Source organism: Arachis ipaensis, chromosome B5 (genome assembly GCF_059453495.1).
Source record: "Arachis ipaensis isolate K30076 ecotype BB chromosome B5, ASM5945349v1, whole genome shotgun sequence".
Taxonomy (NCBI): Eukaryota; Viridiplantae; Streptophyta; class Magnoliopsida; order Fabales; family Fabaceae; genus Arachis; species Arachis ipaensis.
The window spans coordinates 25,274,835-25,284,029 of record NC_142440.1 but is presented as its reverse complement, the minus strand read 5'-3'; positions in this window follow the sequence as shown (position 1 = coordinate 25,284,029).

Sequence of the window (9,195 nt, the reverse complement as noted above, 5' to 3'; positions counted from 1 at the left end):
TAGGTAGCTAGAATGTGGTTAGTGGATTTAGGTCTGATAATTGCGCTGTTCTTGTTGTTTGTTTTATCTGTTTCGCAATTCTGAAATTGTTGTGCTCATAATGTTGCTCATATGCTGTTCTTTACTGTTTAATGCTATTTTCACATTATTCAACCTGAATTGCATTTCTTGCCGCAGCTTGAGTTTGTTTATTCTGAATTCATGTGAATTGCTATTTGTTATTTTTTTATGCATTACTTTAATGTCATATGAACTGATTTTTGTTGCTGTTTATTACCCGGGAATGCCTAATTTATAGCCGGAATGCTGCCCGATTTTTTTCACAAATTGTTTTCCTCAACTACCATTCATGAATTGGTTTTGGTATTTTCGAATTCTGCACTAATTGGTTTCAACCAACCCAATTCATGGATGAATGGGCTAGCTTTCTTATTCTTTCTGGTTCCCTTATTAGTTAAATCGCATTATTGATGATTCTGTTCAATTTTGCAATTCTTTTATTTATATGATTTATCATCAATAATCTGCAATATTTGCTTGAATGTGAGTTGCTTGTTATTCAAGTTTATGCTGTTTTTGTTAATTAGGAACCACAACACCATGCCACTTACCTTAACTTCACTTTTTAACTCTTAACTGCATTAACTTTCTAACTTCTCTATTAGTTTTCAACTAACTATTTTCAACCCATTTCAAGGCATAATTATTGGTGTTCCTGATAAACAAGAATTCCGCATATCATAGATCTTGGATTGTGATTTTTATTCTTTGACATTTAGCTTGCATAGAGTCCAAAATTTTACATCTCTCCAACTCACCTCATGCTAATATTGCTATTTTATTTCTCTTTTGCCCCTCTATGCTTATACTGCTCCAATACTATTTGTTTACCTGTTTTTCTGCTTTAGTTTAATAAACTGTATCCTGCAACCTCTGCTTTTCAGGATGTCTGACCCCAAAGGCAAAAGAAAAGCCAAAACAGGCACAGGCAAGAGAAAAAGAGGAGAATCCTCTACCACTATTTTGGATATCCTCCATGATGATTCCTGGCAAGAGAAGAATTTTACTCCGCAAGAAAAGGCTGATCAGTTAGTGCCTGCCACAGACCTAGTCAAGTTTGCCAACCGATACTGTGAACTGAAGTATCCGGTCTTTGCAACTTCAAGGAACCTATATCTAGAAAAGACCCTCTGCATTCCAGCCGAATTACTACAGTACACCATAGACCAAATCAAACAGAGAGACTGGTACTTTTTGGAGAGGAACTTGACTGAGGTCAATGCATCCTGGGTCAGAGAATTTTACTGCAACTACTTTAAAACAACCCTGGATGCGGTCCAGCTCAGAGGAAAACAAATTCTAGTTACTAAGGAGGCAATTGAAGACATCCTCCAACTCCAGCCTAAATCCGATCAGGCGGATGGTTACCAGAAGGCTGAAGAAGATATGAGATTTATGAGGTTTGATTGGAAAGAAATGAAGTGCACCATAGCTATTGACCCTGCTGTCCCATGGGTTATGGGTAAGACAACAACAACCCCAAAGGGAATAAAAATTATTTATCTGAATGATGAGGCTCGGCTATGGCAGCAGATTCTGAGCAACTATGTGATGCCGAGCACTCACGAGACTGAGGTGCCAGCTGCCATTATTACACTTATCTGGTGCGTGATGGAGGGCAAGGACCTGTATCTTTCCCGATTTTTCCGGTACTATATGGCCAGGGTCCATGTCCGAGGCACTCTACCCTTCCCCTATTTGATTACTCAGCTGGGCCGCCGAGCTGAGGTGCCCTGGGAGCTTGCGGATGAGAAGCCACCTGCCGCCGACTGCAAGAAGATTATCCCACATGGCAGGAAGTTCCAGGCTTTGGGCTATAGACCACCCTTTCTCACTGCCTCCGCTGAGGCAGCCACCTCTTCTGCCGCCCCTTCAGCACCTGCTACCCTAGCACCCCCACCTGCTCTCGAGCCTATCTACCACCTAGTGCATTGACTCTTCGCGCGCCTAGATCGGATGGAGCACCGCAACAAGCGGCGTTATGAGCATCTGAAGCTGATGATCCAGTCAGGCAACCCTGACATCCCCTCCGAGCCTGACACACCATCGGAGCCATCTGAGGAGGAGGCAGATGATCATGAGGATGAGGCACATGCAGAGCACCAACAGGCAGAGCACCAGCATGAGGAGCCTCCGCGAACACAGCCATCAGACCCACAGACACTGATACATGTAGAGCCTCAGGCACTATCACTACTAGAGCCCACAGAGACACCAGCAGCACACCCTTTTGGAGATGCCACTTCTTCACACCCTGTTTGATTGTGCATCGGGGACGATGCTATTATTTAAGTGTGAGGAGGTCGCCATCTCTGGCGAATCTTATTTTGGTGAACTACTTTCAGACTCTCTTTATCCTATTTTGTTTATTTTCTGTATTTTTATTTTATTTTATCTTATTTGTCTTTCAGTACTTGCACATTTTCTTTTGCTGTATTTCTACTTTATTTTTGTATTTTGCACTTTGGGCTGTATATATCTTAGATATTTAGCTTAATTTGCACTTTTAGCTTACTAGTTGTGATATAGAAAATATGGATTAATTAGTTTAGTTTACCCTTTAGCATATGATAATTTGGTTTAATTGAAAATAAGAGTAAACTAGAAATTTTAGTTTTTCAGAAATATATATATATATATATATATATATATATATATATATATATATATATATATATATTGGTAAATTGACAACATTTTTCAAGGAAAATATTTATTTTTATAAGAGCCATTCAAAGATTCACATTGAGTTGAATAGAAACTCTTGATCTCTACTTGCATGATATACATAACTGATATATGATTTTTGAGCCAAAGAACACACAACCCGTGAGTTTTTTAGCTTAATTGCATGGTTATATTTAACCATAGTTTTCATTCTTGTGTGTTTCGTCCTTCTTTTCTATGCTTGCAATCTTTACTTTGTTTCAGTCTATATGTCCAATATAGAATGTATTTACATACTTGCATATGATTGAGGCCGTTACTTGTTTTAGCTCACTTATCCCAAATAAGCCTACCTTTTACGTCACCCTTATTAGCCCCCTTGAGCCTTTTAATCCCATTTATTCTGTTCTATGACCACATCACTAGCCTTAAGCAGAAAAACAAATGAAATACCCCAAATTAGATCCTTGGTTAGCTTAAGATAGAGATTGTGCATCCACTAAGTATGGAGAAATTATAGAAACTTGGGTTGATAAGAAAAAGATATTAAATTGATAAATTATTTGGAATTTGGGTACATGCTCATGTAAGACCAAAATAAGTAAAATACTATGTGCATTGATATGTATTGTGTTTCTCTTAAAAAAATTATTTTTCCTTTAAATAAAGAGATAAGGGGACAAAATTACCCCAATAATAAGTTTAGTAAAAAGATCAATGCACATAGGATAAAGTTAAAAATAATTTGATGCATGAGCATGTGATAAGAAAATGGAAAAATTATGGGAAGATAAGCATAATTTTAATTGTATAGAGTATGTATATGTTAGGTGAGATCTTAGACTAATCAAGGATTCAATTTATAGCTCACTTAGCCTTATATATATGCCATCACCTTTACCTTAGCCCCATTACAACCCTAAAAAAGACCTCATGATGTTTGCATGTGCACATTAAATATTTATTGATTGGTTAGATGAAGAACAAAGTTTTAGAAAGCATGACTAGGAAAGAATAGAGCGATTAACCCCAAATTCTGAGTGATTAGAGTGTAAACACAAATCCAGTGAGGGTTCAATAGCTCAATTCCATATATCCATGTTTAATTATTAATTGTCTTGCAAGTTTGTGAAATCTTTTAACTCAACTCAATTGTGAATGTGTTTTAACATGATTTAGCCTTGGCTGGCATATATGTTTCCTTGAAGAATTTGACTCAATTTAATCACATGTAAGCTTTATATATATATAAGTGGATAGTAATTAGAATTGTATGATTCATTTAGGTAGCTTGCATTTAGAATAGATTGCATTGCATAAGATTCTACCATTCTACCTTCACTCTTTTCTCTTGGATTTAGCATGAGGACATGCTAATGTTTATGTGTGGGGAGGTTGATAAACCCCTATTTTATGATTCATCTTGTACTCAATTAAGTATTTTTATCAATTCTTTACCCACTTATTCATAAGATTTGCATGGTTTTACAATTCCTTCCTCATTCCATGATATATGTGAAAACATATTTCCTATGCCTTAAAAATGTTAATTTTAATTATCCTCTAGTACCATTCGATATCGTGATCTGTGTGTTGAGTAATTTCAGGCTTTATAGGGTAGGAATGGTTTAGAGGACAGAAAGGAAACACGCAAAAATGGAAGGAACGCACAAAAATGGAGTTTTGAAGAAAATGGCAGCGACGCGAACGCATGGACGACGCGGACGCGTGCCTAGAGCAGAACACAATCAACAATTTCTGGGCAGAACACAGACGCCACGTGCAGAAAATTGCAGAAGTCGCCCCCAGCGATTTCTGGGCCCTTTTTCGGCCCAAATCCAAGCCCAGAAACACAGAATAATAGGTTGGAGAATGAGGGAATCAGAGAGCATTCATTGATAGATTGAGACAACATTCATTATTCACAATTTTAGGTTTTTAGATGTAGTTTTTAGATATAGAGGTTCTTTCCTCTCTCTTAGGGTTTAGGATTTAGGATTCCTCTTAATTTTAGGATTGTTTCTTCATTCCAGGTTCAATGTTTCTTTAATTCAATTTCTCTTCTACTTTTATTCACTTTATCACTTAGTTTATTTGCTTTTCCAATTTGATTTATGAACTTTCTCATGTTAGAATTGATATCTTTATTTAATATAATTTGAGGTATTTCAGACTTATGAATATTTTCTTTAATTTATGTTATTGATGCTTCCAATTGATCAAGACACTTTTATTCGAGTAGATTTTCTTCTCTTTTGGCTTTGGTTAAGTAATTGGTGACACTTGAGTTGTCAAACTCAGCGGTTGATTGAGAATTGGAAATTACTGATTGATTTGGATCCTTCTAAAGCTAGTATTTCCACAGGAGTTGACTAGGACTTGAGGAATCAAGTTGATTAGTCCACTTGAATTTCTTTTATTTAGTAAGGGTTAACTAAGTGGGAGAAATAAACAATTCTCATCACACCTGATAAGGATAACTAGGATGGAATTTTCAGTTCTTATACCTTGCCAAGAGTTTTTATAATTATTAATTTATTATTTTTTTGTCATTTAATTTACTTGTTCTTTAATTCAAAAAAAAACCCAAAAATATACCTTTGTCCATAACCAATAATAAATCATACTTTCCTGCAATTCCTTGAGAGACGACCCGAGGTTTAAATACTTCGGTTATAAATTTTATTGGGTTTTGTTACTTGTGACAACTAAAGCTTTTGTACGAAGGGATTTCTTTGCTGGTTTAGAAACTATACTTACAACGTGATTACTTTTATAAAATTCTTTACTGGCAAAAGTCCTCTCGTCAGAGTCCTCGGATACAAGTTGTTCTAATGAGAGCAAACAATGCACTTACACATTCCAGTATGGAGATTGTAGTGGGACTTCAGGCTATGATGTATCAGAATTGATGCGTTTAGTAAGTATTTTCGAGGGATCTTTGACACCAAATGCTTTGATGCCTATAGTTTTCTGGTGAGAAATCACAAGCCTCTAATAGTTTAAAGCAGCATTACTTAATTTTACCCCCAGTGTTTATTACTTTTAACAAGGAAATAATTACTTTGTATATTGTGGTATGGAACAATTATATCAATCTACAGACTGGGGAATTAAGTAAATCTGATAGAGCAATCGATGGAATGTTTAGATTTGGGTAGCAGGAACTGTATGTCATCTCCCTGTTCTCTTTGCAAGGGATAGCCCCAACAGTGTTCTTGCATTGCCTGAAGGGTGATAATAGTGGTAGGGGAATATTCGTACTCTGAGATATTGTGGAGCCAATAATAATTTATAGTCCACTTGTTCCATTACAGTAAGTTGTTTCATTTGTATTAAAATGTTTGATTTTTTGGTTTCTTTATATCACTCACTTTTTTTTGTGTATGTTAAGTACTATATAATGCTGCTGATTATTTGAATTCTTCCATAAATAGAGCATAGATTGATGGCTATAACGAAAAATATAATCTTTGTTATTTAGGTTATAAATTTGACTTGAAGATTGAAATTCTTCCTCATATGTTGGTTTCTATTGAAACTTATACTCAATCGATAATATGCATTCTTAAATATCATACAAAAAAGGATTACAACCTATTTGTCAATGCAGTGAGATACCTTTTTTACTTTTCTATATTCATTTTCACTTATTTATTCATTTTATTTTCTGCATATGTCTTTTATTAGAAATTTTGGATAAAGTTATTACCTGAGTCTGTCAATTGGAAGCAGACAATTAAGCCTCCTACAGATGCCATTTGGAGAAAAGTTGAGAACTGCAATCAAGTTATAAAGATTGGATAGGAGTTAGACTTTTCTCTAGTGAATGTTGCTCGCAACGATATTGTGCAGTGGATTACAAATCTCTTACTAGGTCCAATCAACTTTAAAAGCTACTTGGATCATGTTTTCTTAGATCCTTGAATTTCTTGGTTGATAAATACTTTGATTTTACTATTGCTTCTTCTTTTTTTTTTTATCTGCCAACAAAAGTATGAATTTAGGTTGCTCAAAATTTTGAATCTTTGATTATCATTTATCTTCCAACTTGTTTCTTTAATTGTTTTTTTTATCAATCAAACCATGGTATTATGTTTAACTTCTTTATGTTTGTTATGTATAACTGTTGATTGGATCTTAATAGACACGATCGTGTTGAATTAAATTATGAAAACATTCAAACAAACTTATTCATCAACATGTCATATGTTGAAATCATGTCCAATGTCCTCGATTTAAAGAAACCGTTTTAAAATAATGTTTTTCCTGTTTCACATGGATGGTTTAACAAAATTATCCTGTTACCATTTGAACAGTACAAAATTAAATCAAGATTAATCTAACAATGTGAAAGATGAATTATTCACTAACATTATTCATAGTGAATGATGGGTGTTTTTTTCTAAAAGGGTGCTTTTTTTACAAATAAAAATATCGGCATTGAGTACGATAAAGGAATCAAATTTCTTGATCAGTTGCCTCCAGAAATTCAAAATCTGATAGATTAAGAAGCTAAAGGGGTGACTTAGTCTTTGAGACTTTGCTTGAATATTTCTTGTTTTATTTTTGTTTTCTTATCCTTGGGCTTAGGCTCCGTCAAATTACCAAAAAAATTTTCTTTTTTATTGGTAAGGTCACCGGACCAGTAATGTGGGCCAGATCCAAAACATAAGCTCCATGACCAGTATCACTAGCCCAAATCAGATTGAGCCCTTCTTCATCTGCCAATTTAGCCACTGCATGTGCTAAAAAAATTTCTTCCCTTGGAGCTAATGTCACCCTTGTTTCAGGTAATACTTTCATCAATTCCTGGATATCACTAATAAATGCAGCAATTTCTCCTATTAAATATGTTGATTTTAATGATTGAGCAATAACTTGACAATTCGTTTCTCTATATGAGTTGTCCAATTTAAAATCATAGACCACCATTTATTATTTAGTATCAGTTGAAACCATGTTACTTTGAAAGATTCCTTGGGTTGGGTATTGGCATTGTCATAAAATAGCGAATAACATTTAGTATACATATACGAAAATCACAAATCGTGTAGCAAGTATTTTTTCCATCAGTATAAAAAAATGCTAGATGCATAAGTCGGATGGATGAAATAAACTTTTAGTATCATAGTAAGAATTATTATTACCAAAGGAAGAGGAGATAATATAGTAAGTTTTCACCTTTTAGATGTTCAATATAATTGAAAAATACATGATTAACTTCATAGACTTAACTGTGGCTAAATTTTACACCGGAAATATCCCTTGATAATACTTGTGTGTAGATTTAACTGTAATAGGATGTGGCGTTTCTCAGGTTGGCCAGGTTGTTCCTCACCAATAGCTTCCTAGTGCCATGTTCAATGTTGTATTATGTTAAAACAAGCTCTCTGTACCTGAAATTTAGGACTAATTCTCTTTTCTTTGAATTTTTAACCAACAAAACTAAATTATGATTCACAAATAGTAGTGAATTTTCTCTTATGCTTTAGCTTTTGAACCTATAGTATTGTTTGAATCTTGTGTTTCCACCGCAGTCCTTATGCAAGTGCCAAATCAATGCGACATAACCAAATTCATTATGTGTATACGAGAGGAGTGCAAGTTTTTTCTTGTGAGTTAGTAAACCGTGAAAGGTATAAATTACTTCTAATAGAATAGACACCTCGCTAAAAGATTCATGTTCGAAACTGTAACATAAAACAGACTTGGGAGTAGCATAACTATCTCCTGTACCAGTTATCCAATATGCATGATCGTTTTGAAAAACAAAATTAGGATCAATTTTTTCAACTCCAGAAAAATAATTAACAGAATAAAACCATCTAAAACTCCTTGAACAATATCTAGAAAAAAAGGTAAGGATAAGAAATATTCATTTTGCACATATGTATGATGTTGTATGCAGATGTATTTGGGACATAACCAAAACCATAAATTGGGAAATATGTTCTACTGTGCTCCATCTGGAGGTCGAAAATTTCTCTAGAGTATCTTGTTATTAGATTCCATACGAGAAGTCTTATGTCATTCTTGTCCCGATAGTACTTTAAACATATGTTTCCATTTACTGCTCCCACGATTCGAAACCATCCAAAAGATTCAATTTCAAAAGGGGGCTCAAAATTAACTAGTTCTCCCGAAAAGGCATCTGTTATAACTATTGAATTTGAATCTATTAATAGTATTGAATATCCAACATGAAACAAAATATGTTGATCTAACACATTTTGTCTTAGCATAAGCTGCATGCATGTGTCTGGTTGACGTAGACGTTTAAGCCAGAATTTATTCAAGCACATGCATCTTCCCACCACTTTCGCACTGCTTCTTAAAAAAAGTCATGCAACAGTTTATTCGGAATAACCGGTAATGAAAGATAATTTAGTGGGAAATAATTCATTTCTTCTCAACGCATGGTTGGTAGTGTTGTGGTTGGAAATTTTGTTTCTTTGATGTGATTTT